The sequence below is a fragment of the Kryptolebias marmoratus genome, linkage group LG24 (assembly GCF_001649575.2).
Source record: "Kryptolebias marmoratus isolate JLee-2015 linkage group LG24, ASM164957v2, whole genome shotgun sequence".
Lineage (NCBI taxonomy): Eukaryota > Metazoa > Chordata > Actinopteri > Cyprinodontiformes > Rivulidae > Kryptolebias > Kryptolebias marmoratus.
Window position 1 is genome coordinate 21,034,169 of NC_051453.1, and position 14,836 is coordinate 21,049,004.

General features: G+C 38.7%; 1 long non-coding RNA gene across 5 annotated transcripts in view; it reads right to left on the bottom strand.

Annotated features, from left to right (window-relative positions):
• Window positions 1-7,940: 7,940 nt before the first annotated feature.
• Window positions 7,941-14,836, bottom strand: part of LOC108241164 — a 31,876-nt gene continuing 24,980 nt past the window's right edge. For all 5 annotated transcript variants that reach the window (XR_005232827.1, XR_005232825.1, XR_005232826.1 and 2 more), the window contains one exon: window positions 7,941-14,759. This is a non-coding gene — a long non-coding RNA (uncharacterized LOC108241164). The remainder of the gene's footprint in view (window positions 14,760-14,836) is intronic.

Genomic DNA, 14,836 nt, shown 5'->3' on the forward strand with positions numbered 1-14,836 from the left:
CGGCAGAGGACTCTGGAGGTGAGACTGAAGGCACTAAGAGGGGCTCTGAGAGTGAAGGTATTGCAGGCAGGTCAGGAGACGGGAATGTTGAGGGTGTGGTGGCGTCCAACCGAACCAGAGACTTCGCCGCCGGCGGCGGAACTGGAAACTTTGCCGATGGCGGAACTTACACATTGTCAGGGGTTTGAAGGGTAAACGGGTTCCCCAGAACGGGGATGCCTTCTCCTCCTCCACCAGCATGTGTGACAGGAGAACCTCACCGTCCACTCGTTCCTTTCTCTTTCTGCATCTCCGTCGCCGGGAGACTGGGAGTTCGGAAGACACAGCAGCCAAAAGAGACACGGGGGGCGCAGCCACCACTGGAGACACGGAAGATGCAGCAGCCACAGGTGACACAGAAGATTCAGCAGCCACAGGTGACACGGAAGGCACAGCAGCCGCAAGAGACCAGGAAGGAGCGCATCCCAGAGCGTAATCCCTCCGGGCACCACTGAGGATCTCGTCCATACCCGGGGGCGTTTCCAGCCCAGGGTGACGAAGCGCCTCTCTCAGGAGGTCCCGGGCTGCCAAACCTTGTTTCCTCACGTCCATGGAGGTGGCCTCCACATAGCAGTACACTCTCACTGCAATGTGGAGCTGGAGAAAATCCTCCTCGGTGAGGTCCGAAAAAGAAAAAAATGAGTCTGCAGGGTTCTGTACTGGCTGGTCCATTCTGTCAGGATCTGTGGATACGAAGGCGATCCCTGAGCGCAGACTCTTTTCAAATAACTAATTTATTTAAGAAAAAATAAATAGAACAACAAAACAAAAGCTGACGTGGCAGAAGAAACTAAATCATAACAAAGGTCAGAACATAGGACACGGAGCAGTGAAAACAGGAAGTGAAAATTTTATAACTTTTACTGCATTCTGTGGTATTCTGTGAGTTTGCTTCCTGGTTTCACGGTCCAGTTCCTGATTGGTTGGCGGACTAATCATCTTCAGCTGCAGCGGATCAAGATTATCAGTGCTCCAGGTATTTAAGGCTGCAGTGAAGATCAGACCAATGCTGAAGCATCGCTTGCTATGGGTAAAGCATCTCGGCCTTTAGCAGGTTCTGTTTCCTGAGTCTTGCTCATGTTTTGTGTCCTCTTTGTATCCTCAGTCTCCTGCTTCCTGGAGCTTGCCTGATCTGTGCACCTCGCCGCCCTGACTGAAGGAGTCACCCCAAGTCTCTCACCTGATCTGATCCGCGCTGTTGCCTTTCTGCCTCCACCAAGAAATCAACCTACCTGTGGAACTTGCATCAGTAAATACTCACCTCTGTGTCTGGAATCAACTTAGCTGGAAAAAAGCCATTTGTAAATACTCACCACTGAATACCTCGCTTCTCTCCTTAGTGCGGATTCCACTTCATTTATCAGTAAGAACTAAACATTCTACTACAATCTGAAAAAACTATCTACCTGCTGGCTTCTTTGTATACTCACCTAAAACCTTCCCTTTCAGATCTGGGCCCTTTCCTCACCCTGCACTGTAAATAAAACCACTTACCTTATTCCGTTGTCTCCCAAGTCTGTTTGTCGCCAAGTTGCTCACGCTTGACTATACCTGTAAACCTAATACATTCATTAAAACTTCTAGAAAGAAATGTGACCTGGGCGTTTTTATCAATGCATAACTTATATCAAATACAATTTTAGAAATCATAAAACTGTTTTATACCAGTTGCATTTTGCAGTCTTTATAAAATGCACCTCAAACTAAACACACAACTGTAGTAGGTAATGGCTTTATTCGATCAGACATAAACATCAGTCTTGCTGTTCCCATTCAGTCGGGGCCAAAATTGGAGTAAAAGCAAGGAAAAACAAATGGGAAGTTTTTTAAAAGGAAAACACACAGGCAGAGCCATACAAGTTAAAATAAAGCAAATAGAAACACAAGTAAGAAAAATCAGGACTTGTTTTCGACAAACTGTAAGAAATTAGCTGAAGAAAACTACATTTCTATCCAGAAAACCCACATGTGAACTGTCACTAACAGCTAAACAAAAACAAAAGTTCAGCCTTGGCTATAGATGACTGGTTATAATCAACGATGAGTTAAACAAAGACGCAATGATGTAACTTTAGTTCTGTGTAGCTTCAGGAAAACATATCACGATGACTGTGAAAAAAGAAGACAGCTCCCAAATCATTGATGTGATGCTGTGTGTCACATAAAGGAGCAGGACAGATGGTAGGGTTTATGTTCATAGGAAATACACATGAGGAAATTTGAATTTTGGCAACTTTTCTAAATATTCGAATAATTTTAAGGTTTAGTAATGATGAAGACATTCCTCAAGATGATATTGCAACAGAGCAATAAAACTAGATAAATAAACTCACTACATGCCCAGCAAACAGTCTTAAACAAAATAAAACAGCTGAATTAACCTTCACAGAAACTGCTTACATTATTGTTTTTTTACTCCTTTTTTCTCTTAGTGGGTCAAAAATAGCTGGATCTGTTTGAAGATGCTGCCTGAGTCATTTGGAGGAAAGTTGCTCTCTGTCACCCCATTATGTCTCATTGACAAAGTGACATTTTGACAATCCTGACCTTTAAAGGAATGGAACACCAGAGATTTAAAGAGACACAAGACTATCAGAGTTGATTATCTTCGTTTCACAACCCTCTTTTTTTTCTTACATTCTGTGCTGCCTGATGTTTCAAGACTTGCAGAATTTAGAAGAAAAACAAACCACAGTTTCTGGCATAAATTTGTTTCTCCAACAAACTGTATGCTGACCACAGTGACTTGGTTTGAATGTTTTTACACTTCCAGAGCCTTACCTTCATTACCAAAAGCTTGATTGTGTGCAGTTTAAAAAACAGACATAGATCAATGGCACCACACTGTTTTTGTGAATAACAAATACATTTGGACAAATGTGATGATTGGCACATGTTGTGTCATTTTGTGCTGTTGCTGTTACTGTGGTAGCAAGTCTTAAACTGAAGTTATAGTTTCACTTGACTCTTGGCTTGAATGAATTGTGACGTCAAGAGAGCCGAGCTGCCATATACAGTATACTGGTGCTTCAGACATGCAGCACTCACTGCAGTTCTTCTTTTAAACTATAGACATTGCTCCTGAAAAATTAAAGTCATGTAGCAGGATGGCACAAGAAGAATCATTCACATGAAATGTGTTCTTCATACAAAATATTGACACAAAGAAATACTTAATGTAAGGAAATATATGATGATGACACAACTTTACTAAAATGTTTCATCTCATCTAAGCAGTTCTTGAATACCTGCAATGATTGTATCTTCTTGACTTTTGTTCAGTAGCATGGATGCCTTTCGATATAAACCTGCTCATAGAGCTCACAGAGATGATTGCCCTGCTACTCTCTTTGAATGTGGCTGGATTTCAACAAAATTAAAAAGACCTCTATGTCTCAGAGTCATGCACACCCTGGCATGACTCTTAGATTGGGTCAGGATGTTGCTACAGATACCACTTGTTGTTTCCATGATCTTGATCATGGTCATAGCCTAAACATAAGGCCAGAGTGTTCAGACCCCTTTCACAGGCTCAACGACCATCAGGAATTTATCACATTCTAGTCTATCACCCTTAATAAGGAGCCGACTGTGTTCTTCATATGTTCTTGAAGACCTCATCAAGACCCTGCAAAGACCATCCATTTTCCATTTTTTCACATCAAAGTGACGTCATTATCTACAGTGAAAGTGAACTTATCACATGTTGTTGCTTACCATCAGGGACAGCAGCATAGATTTATAATATTAGATATATTTTTCTGGTAAGGTCAGGGCTAACAATATACTTCCATAAAGACTGGCAATTTCCTATTTTTCATAAAATCCTGTCATTTTTCCTTGCTGCTCCTGTTCATCGGGCAGCCACAAACCTTCATGCAGGTTGTGTTTGAGACAGAATCAATGCCTTTTAGTAAATTGTTGACCCAGTCAAAAGAAGTCAAGAGAGTTATAATGTCCAGTTTTTAGCAAGGTAATGTAGCTTATAAGATTCAGAGGTAGCCTACAGTTAGTGAAATTAAAACCTGCGTACCGGCAGGTTTATGAGAAGTTGTGGTCAGTTGTGTTATAAATATCAAGATGACTAGATGAATACCACTTCGTCAAATAGTTTGTACCCAAAACCTAATGTATTGTGCTATAAAATTATATTTTAATGCACAAATGCATTTATATGGTTTTTTTGTGTTTCTAATTGCATATTTGTTCTGTTTTTTTCAGGCACATTTGTCTGTTTGCTCCAGCGTTGCTGCACAAAAAATCTGAGATTGGTTTCCATAGAAGTTCCAATAGAAGTAACACAAAAATCCATTAAAGTTTAATTAATCTCTAAGAGAATAAATATGTAATTAAAGCAACAACAACAATAATAACATTTATTGAATGTACAAAATTACATCTCACTATTATTTCTTGGTGCTAGAAAAGTAAATTTTAGTATTAAATGTGTATCCCCTGAGGTTTTTCTGAGCTCAGCAGGTAGCAGTGACCTGCCTGCACTGAACTTCACTGAGAACATTTGTGACATTTATGTCAGAGGCAAATCCACTGGCTTTAACCTGGGAAAATGACATCACTAACCTAGAATATGCTACGAAAGCTTATAGTGTCTTCAGTCTATTGGTTTTTTGGTTCTTTGTTTGGGGTTTCTTTCGGTTCTTGTTATCATGTTTTAGTTGTCTATTGGCTTTCTGTTTTCCTTGTCACTGAGTTGTGAATGACTCTCAGCTCCCATTGCATCAAAATATAGTCTCAATATCTGTAAAGTTATTGCCATTTTTATGCTGGTTAATGTGGATTAGCTGTGGTAGCCATCTTGACTTGGAATATGTTTTTAAAGTTTAATTAATTGTATAAGTGCATCCAATGATTACTTTTTGTAAATTCCATTAAAATCTGTCCAGTGGTTTAAAAGATATTTTTCTAAAAACAAACGGGGTTGACTCAAACAGTAATACAAAAGTTTTAAGCAGTTTCAAGCTTTTAACTTGATAGAGTCTACAACCACTGCTACAACCACTGTAACAGCTGTAATTGTGTAGTGTCTCTTTAAGAGACCCTAGTATTGCAAGTGATGTCACAAGCATGTGCCACTGCTTCTCTGTAGAGAGTGAAGGAGAAAAGTGCTACAGACCGACACTTTAACTGAGACGGACATGTATGTTTTATCTCTCTAACTTCAGTGACGTTACGGGTTGTTAGGACTCTGCTTATTTTCATGTTTGATAAAACAGCAGCTGCTCAACCGAGCTTTGTAAGGTTGGTGAAGAGTCTGTTATTAAAGGACAAACACTGTGGAAATCCCAGTACCAGTGTGGTTGTGAGTTTTTGACTGTCCTGATGAGTCTGCTGCCTCCTCTCCACCCTCAAACACAACCCAAGCATTACACCATGCCAAATTTTTACTCAATATCTGTAAAATTGACTGAATTATAGCCAATTTGTGTTGGGTAGGAGGAGTTGGCTGTGGTGGCCATCTTGAAATAGGTTTTCTTCCAAAGTAAATCACCTGTAGAAGTACATCTAGCAATTATTTGCGGAACATTTTTATTAAGTTTGTCCAATGGTTCATGAGATATTTTGCTAACAGACACAAGCACACAGACATGGGCAAAATCATTATTACCAACTTTTGTTTTTTGGAAGTGGGCAATAATAAATAATCTAAAGTAGGTTATTTCTATTTCACAGAGAACGAATGCAGACATACACACAGTAGATCGTGACAGACTCACTCATTCAGACAACACAATCAACAGTGTTTGAAGTGCAAGCTGCAAAGAATCCTTATTAATTGTGTAAAATGGGTTTCTCTCCATAAGAAGTGACAGAAATGGTGTAATGGTGAGCTTCGTGGGTAGCAGACATGTTGGATAATTGGCTCTTTACAGTAAGGTAAAGGCATTTTAAAGGCAACAAATTGGTCTTTTCTCCTTTGGAGCCAGTTCAGAATGCCAAAAATAATTAGGGCATTGCTGATTGTTATGGTCCTTTTGTCACACTGCGGTGAAACAGGCAGCAAGGAGGATGTCAAGCAAGCTTTAAGTTTCATTTTAGGTAAGCAGAACTGATGCTGCACATTTCAAACTGATTTTTCAGCTATACCATCCGGAACTATAAGAAAGCAATTTGCATTTTAAAAATCTGAATATCTCTACATTTCATTCTAGACATATGAAGCCAAAGGAGTTCTGGAATAAAGATTTAAAGACTCTTTTTATATTTTTAATTTTCCACAATGCCAAGTGTGAATGCGCAATGATAACCATCTATCCATTAATTTCCTGCCTTTTCATGCGGGGTTGTAGGGAAACTGCTTATGCTTAGTGGTCATTGTGATAGAAGTGGGGAACACCCTGGACAGGTCGCAAGTCCATCTCACATAGAGTCAAACAACCATTCATGCACAAGTGATAATTTAGAGTTACCAAATAACCTAACCTGCATATTTTTGGTTTGTGGGAGGAAACCAGAGTACCCGGAGAAAACCCACACATGCACAGGAGAACATGTAAACTCCACACAGAAAGGCTCTAGGTGGAAGGTGAACCTGTGACCTTCTTGCTGAGAGGCGACAGCTCTAACCACTTGTCCACCACATTGATTATCATTTCTCTCCAATGACCTTTGAAGAAGTCATGTCATTTCAATATACAGACAGGTTTCTAATCTCAGATTGTCCCTTTACTCTTTATACTGTGAGCCAAATGTTTTGACCGTGTTACTGATAACTCCTCTACTGCAAGTGTAAAGCTGTTCTTGTAGCAAGAGGATGAAAGAAGGGTGATACTTCCTTTGCTACTTTTTAAGCTTTTGTTACAAGGGGGCACCAGCTGGGCTTTATTATAACTTTATCTAAAACATAAAAATCTTTTGAACAGGATGTTTGGAATTATGTTGGATCTAAGTTTAGGTGTTACAAGTGAAAGAAATTGGACAGTTTTGGCTATTTTTGATCAATATTTTTCCTTTGGCATTTGGTCAAAAGAATGTTAATAATTCAGCAAGATTGTCAGATTAATCAGGGAGTTTCAGATCCGAAGTAAAATGTTTCCTTTACAAACTTGTGTCAGCTTAAAATTCATAACCAGACCAACATTTTTTTCATTATCACCAGATATCACTCTTTAAGAAATACTCTGGTCATTTTTGAAATGATGTTCTGTCAAATAATAATAATTAGTAGTGCTTATCATCAATCATAGAGCATGGAGTGTGGAGAAAGAGGCAGAAGTCTTCATCCAGGCTAGGCTAATGGCTAACCAAAAGAGGGCCTGTTGTTTATTGTTTGCTTAATAAAACAACCATTTCTCAAAAACTAATGTGAAAGATTGCTACATTTCCTAATATTAAACCTCTACACTTTTGCACAACACCGTTTGTTTAGTTTGCCATTGTTTATGCTGATGATGCCAAGGCTGCTAAATGCTTCAGTCTGACGCTAGTTGAGTTACCCTTTGCACTGACTAGATGTATTTATCACACGGTCTGATACATTCACAGCCTTGGTACCATTGGCAAAAACACAGTCTGTCTCAGCACATTTGTGTAGTAACACAGACAGTGTTTGGTTGAGAAAACAGTGACAAACTTAACAAATGGAGTCATGCCAAAGTGTTGATGTTTAATCTTAGCTAATGTAGCATTCTTTAATGAGGTATCTCATTTTTGAGAAAGAGCTGTTAGTGTGAAAAACAATGATCAACTGGCCCTCATTTGGCTAGTCATTAGCTTAGCCTGGATGAAGACTTCTGCCCCATGCTCCCGACTCCATGACTGATGTCACAGCTAGTAACTTATTGCTGATAACTATTTGACATAGCATCATATCAAAATTTATTAGACTAGCCCTTTATTTATTTTTTTTGTTTTGAATAAAAGACACAAAAATACACACTGGGTTTCCAGTCTCACTTTATTTCCTTTATTTTCTCTTTCCATGACACCACATTTTGAGGTTGTAGGAGGACAAATGTCAACCTTTAGGATCTGTCCACACTTAACGTGTATGTGTACAGGATGTCTAAAAATAAAAAAAGATGCTGAAAGGTGTACCTTGGTAGAAGTAAACAACAATTTCATGAGCTAGAAGTGGGTGACATAACCTGAAAATTGTATTGCACATCTCAAGGAAACTTGTGATAATGGTATTCATAGCAATATAGCAAACATAAATACACTGAGCATTTTATATGTGACTGCAGCTCGCATGTAGCAGGATGTATTAGTGCAAACAAGTCTTTTATTTTTTGTGTGCTGCCATGCATGATGACAGTGTGTGCCTCCAATATTAGCCCTATATTACAATTATATAGACATAAGTTGAACACAAAGTATTTCTGTTTTCTTAGGAAATCTTTTGGAAAGTATGGCTTAAATGATAATACTAAAACTCATGAGTTTAATATTACTGAAGTGGTTTAAACTGGCAGCAATGGAAGTGTATCCATGACATGGGAGCTTCCACCCAGAAGCTGCATCCTGACGCAGTCCAAGAGGGTCATGCCAGAACAAGGCCTGCAGAATATCTCTAGGACCACTGGTTGGATTTTAATAAATCTTTCAGAAAGTAAATACTGGATGCACATCTACCACTGTTCAACTTGTGATTTAACGCAAGAATGCCGCCACAGCTGACTAACCTTAGCAAAATCAAAAATGACAGTAACTATGTCAACAGATACTGAACTATTTTGAATTTTGATGTCTGTTATTTGATGTTATTTTCAAGATTTAACCAAAACTCATTTCCTAACAAAAAATATATTGATTTACAAAAACTATAATATAGTGTATATGTATAGCTTTTGGTGCAGCTTTAAAACTACCAAAACAAGTGTTGCTTTTAGCTACTGTTTGGTTAATTTTAGCTTCTAGCTATGGTTTTGCTAATGTACATATTAAGCTACAGTTCAACTTGTTGCTTTTAACTACAATGCAGCTTGTTTTAACTTTTAGCAATTGTTCTGTTGATTTTGGCTTTCAACTACTGCTCAGCTCATTGCAACTTTTAGCTACTGTTCTGCTGGTTTTATATTGTACCTACTGTTTTGCTAATTTTAGCTGTAAGCTACCATTTAGCTGATTTCAGCTTTTGCTTTGCTTGTTTCAACTGTAAGAATTCATTCTTCAACAAATTTCAGTGCAGCACTCGGCACAGAAAATGTAATTTCTCTAGTTATTTCTGTCATTTGCTTCTTTGTTTGATTACAAATAAATGATGGTCCACCTTTAAAATATAGAGTTAATTGTTTTTTGTTTGTTTTTTTAAACAAAATAAAGAACATGCAGTTCTTAACGGAAACATATTGTTGTAATGTATAATATATTTTTTTAATGATAAATTTAGTTGTTTTTTTTTATTCTCCACAAAAAATACTTTTTTACCAGTACTAAAATGTTGGAGAATTGTTTTTGTCCTTTGAAACAGCTGCAACCTTTATCATCTGAGATCAAACATTAACAGCCATGCTCCCTCCCCCTCTCTGGGCTCATTCCTTTATTTCAGCTGTTTGGGGACCTCCACATTGTGCAGTGTTGACATGGAGAGCAGTCGGATGTCCTCATTCTCCCTGCTAGCAGAGCATGTCCCAACTGTTGTCAATTTATCAATGTATTGTGCACTAGTGGGCACAGTTTGAGCCACGATTAGGACAGGTGCCTCCATCCATCATGGCCAAGTCACTTATTCCACCTTGTCAGGAGAAACTAAATGGAGCTTTTGAAGAAATGTAAACAACTCTCAATGGACAATCAGAGGGCCCACATCAACACATGCAACCACGGGGGTGGGTACAGGAAGAGTTCAGACTCCCATTAACATTATGGGGCCTCCTGTGCTCATGCTAATGTTTTCCCATATGTCCTCTAATTGTACAGACATGCTGAAATGTAGCCCATGAGGTGCAGATTAAATGCTGCATGTTTTCTTCCAGCTGTAGTTATCCTTTTGCTTTGATTACAAAATAAATAGTTCTGCACTATGCAAGAGTTATGCAACTTTGGCATGTCAACATTTTGAAAAAGCAACAAAAGTCAATGATTTTTAGTTCCTTGTGGATTTTTTTTTTTGTGGTTCTTGTTTTATCTTTATTGCCCACGACTGCTGAAAGGTGAAGATGGATGATAATGTTTATTTACAAAATAAATTGTTCTCCTGTACCCTGCATGAGTAGTGCATCTTTGAAATGTCACTTCTTTCAAAAAAAAAAACAAAAACAAAAACATAACATCAAATTTGAATTGATTTGTAGTTTTCAGTAGAAAAATATTTTTTTATGGTTCTTGTTTAATCTTTTAGATTATGAAAGAAGTAAGGCAAACCATTGCATAAATGTGTCATTCTCCTACAGTGGCATTTATCATTTAACAGTTGGAATTAATAATGCAACAATAAAAAAATATTACGAATGTATTCAATGTAGGAGGGAACATTCCATCTAAAAATTTGTGTTTGAACGTTTGCTTTGCTGAAGCTGGTTTTGGAGAATTTCATCTTGACAATTATAATCTTATATGGAGTGCTCTCACCCTGAGGGATGTGCTTCATTCATTTTCATTAGACTACTTCACAATGCAGCCAGAGGTAAGGGGAGCCAGGCTTTAATTAAAAGACAAAAAAAAAAAAAAAAAAAAACAACTCTGTGTGCGTGTGTGTGTGGTAATCAAAGCTGTTAATCAGTCCCCACCAATCAGGCTGGATAATGATGGCTCAACAACGAACAGTAAACAAAACAAAAAGCCTAGCATTCATTAAAGGAATGTATATCACCCGCCTCTTTTCACACCAGAGTTTTAGACTATGTTAGACTATCTTATGTTGAGAAATCACAGAGTTAAAGCTGTTTTGGTCAAACTTGGAAAATAACATTAAGCGCAATATTGTGACTTGTTACGCTCAGAGTATCTGTTGTTAAGGACTCTCAGCTACTACTACATGAGGTTGAAGTTCAGTGTTTGTAAAATTGACTGTTACAACCATTTCTGTATTGGCTTGTCGATTAGTGGTGGCAGCCATTTTGAGTCTGAGTGACTCCAACAATGAATGAGTTGTACATGTACATCGAATTTTTACTTTCTGGGAGTTTCATTGCAATCTGTCAAACAGGGTTGAGTCCATCAGTGTCAAAGTTTTAGGCAAAGATCTTGCACAGTGAGTAGTACTTGGAATATGTGTTGTATATGATTTTCACTTACAACCATACCAAATTGTGACATGGTATTTGTAAAACTGACTAAATTATAGCCATTTTTGTGTTGTCCAAGGTCAGTTGGTTGTTAAGGTCAATTTAAATTTAGTTTGATGTTCAGTGAATATTTCCTGAAAGTTTAATTCAAATTCCTCAAGTGTTTCATGAGACATTAACAACAGACAGCCAGTTTAGCGCAAATAGTTGATTGCAAAGTTTTAAACAAAAAATCTTGTGTTGGTGCTCAAAATATGTGTTGGGGATCAGTCTCATCAGATGCCATACCAAGTTTTAGGTCAACATTTGTGAAACTGATGGGACTATAGATATATTTTCTGTTTTTGAAACTCAGTTGGTAGTTGCAGCGACCTTGAATTGGGCTAACTCCAACAGTTAATCAGTTGTAAATATGCATCCAGTGATTAATTTCCGCAAGATTCATTAAAATTTGTCCAGGGGTTTATGAGATATTTTGCTATCAAAGAGGAACACACATAATCACTGGCAAAAACATTATCATCTGCCCTCAGAACGAAGTGAACAGAGCAAACTCACTTATGTAGACATAACAGAGAGAAAAAATACAAACAGAAAACTTAAAAACTTAACAAGTAGGATCTGTTTTTACACAGGTTTTACCCCTCTCGTCGCTGGTGTAAGCTGTTTATGAATTATCGTTGTCATGGCACCATAACTGAAGGGAGCCATCACTGATGTTATTAGTAACACCTGTGCTTGCATTATTACATCAAGATAAAACGTCTTCTGGGAAAAAGCTCCACTCTAAAAGGTTATCTTGGCATCAAGGTTAAGAAAAACGCCAAGTAATTTCTCATATTTTTTCTATGGAGTATAAATTCTAAGAAACACTCAAACCAATGGTAAACTGATTTTCCTAAAAAGCCAAAAGCTGCTTTATATATATCATTTGCCTGTGCTCCAAAACTTTTGTCAGGGTTTCTACACATTTCCCATTTCAAAATTCCAGGTCAAATTTCAAGTGTTACTTGATTTTTAGGTCAATTTGGAAGTCTAAGAACAAGCATTTACTCTATATGTGCAGTGAAGACTGTATACTAAAGATGGATAACAGGGAACAACATAAAAATTCTGAAAAGAAAATCAACTGTGTCCCTGATGAGTTCATGTCTTCTTCAGTAAATGGTAAATGAACTGTACTTATATAGCACCTTTCGAGCCAACCAGGCTACTCAAAGCGCTTTACAACACAATCTGTGCCCTCATTAACCCATCTACATACACATTCATACATCACTCCACTACATCCATCCATCCATTTTCTTTACCCGCTTCTCCATTCCGGGTTGCGGGGAGCTGGTGCCTATCCCCAGCAGTCACCGTGCGTGAGGACACCCTTGACAGGTCGCAAGTCCATCGCAGGGCCACATAGAGGCTAACAAGACAAACAACTATTCACATTCTCACATCCACTACATCCTTACAAAGCTAATCTGAATAAATCATACTATAGAGTCTAATCAGTGCTTTAAACTACATTCATACACTGATGAGGCACACATTGGAGGCAATCGGGTTTAGTGCCTTGCCCAGGAATGCTTCAACATGTGTCTACAGCCAGGAATCAAACCTCCAACTCTCTCTATTGGAGGACAACTGCTCTAACCACTGATCTACAGCTTCCCCCAGTACAACATATTGTTCATTTTGTAAAACTTTGTTAGCATTTAGAGTAAAATTAAAGGTGAAATGCAAAAGTGTTTTGCCTACTAGTTTTCCAGATAGATAGATAGATAGATAGATAGATAGATAGATAGATAGATGATCGTCATCAGTCACTTCTTCTACATGGATGACATCAAGCTGTATGCCAAAAGAGGGTGAGACATTGATGTACTGATTTACCTCATTCAGACTTGATAAGTGCAGCTGAATGATGTCCAAGAAGGCAAGGTGATCACAACTGAATGGGTTGAACTACCTGAAGGAAACATTGCAGATGTCCAGGACAGCTACAAGTACCTTGGAATCCTGCAGACAAATGGCAACCAGGATCAGGCGCAAGGAAGTCAGCCACAACCAAATATCTATAGAGAGTAAGGTTAGGTCCTGAAGAGCCAGTTGAATGGTAAGAATAAAGCCATCAACACATATGTGGTGCCAGTCATCAGATACCCTGCTGGTATAATAACGTGGCCAAAGGAGGAGATAGAAGCCACTGACATCAAGACACGAACGCTCCTCACAATGCACAGAGGGTTTCACCCTAAGTCCAGCACCCTGAGACTGTACAATAAGAGAAAAGAGGGTGGCAGAGGACAACTGAACATCAGAGCCACAATAAAGGGCCTGGAGTACATCAGGAAAAAAGCCTCCAATGATCTGCTAAGTAAATGTCTCAGGCAGCAAAAACCCAATGTGGAAGAGGAGAAAGAGGAATCACCCTGGAAGGACAAGCCCCTGAATGGCGTGTACCACCGGCAGGTTGAAGAAATGGCTGATATCAACGAATCCTACCAGTGGCTAGAAAGGGCTGGACTGAAGGACAGCACAGAGGCACTAATCATGGCAGCACAAGAGCAAAAGAGGCTGGGGTCTATCACACCAGGCAGGACCCAAGATGCAGGCTGTGTAAAAATGCCTTGAGACAGTCCGACACACAATAATGGGAGGCAAAGCGTACATGGAATGCCATAACCAACTGGGTGGAATAGTGTACAGGGGCATCTGGGAGTCCCAAAGTCAGAGTGGGAGACTCCACCAAGGGTGGTGGAGAATGAAGTAAATAGGAACCTCCCATGAAAAGTAGGACAAGATGGGAGTTTTACATACATATATACGTATACTTATGTTTTTTTTTACTTGTCTTTATGGCATTGCAGTGAGTACCTTTAAAAGAAAAAACGACTTTGTTTTAAGCAGTACAAGCTTGTGACAACATACTGTATATATGTAGTAAATAATCTGCTTTTACAATGTACCTTCTGAGAGTTTCATTTAAATCTGCCCAGTGGTTCATGAGATATTTTGCTAACAGACAAACAGGGTTGACTCCAAAACTTAATGCAAATGTTTTAGGCAAAGATGTGGTGCAGTGTGTTGTGCTTAAAGTAGATATGGGCAAACACATTGCCTTTGGGCAATAGAAAAGCCTAATATTTTGTGCTGAGATTGCGCTGATAGACATGTTTTTTTACTGGCAATAACATAGACACTAAAGCTTTTGCTTTCCATTTAAAATTCAAACTGCCTTTCAAAGATGGAGCACTATTAAAAAATTGATCTGTAATCACTTGTTTGAAGCCACATTTCATGCTTCAGTTCATTGAGCTCAACAAGCCTTGTCTTGGACTCTTACACCAAAGGATGAAGTGGGGTGGGGGGACTTTCTAAAACCCCAATCAGGTCATTGTTTTCTCGTCATCTGACATAAACCAAGGTTTTGTCTTAAGACTGGAGCCGGAAACCAGACACGGAGACAAGGTAAAAAAGGTAAGGGATTTTATTTACAGGTTTCAAAATTGTGCGAAGGTGACAGGTGGCCAGGAGGATCTGAAATGGTGGGAAGGGAGCAAGGTGAGTCTCGGGTACAGATTCAGTTTCGAGTAGTAGAGCGTAGGTAATTGTTT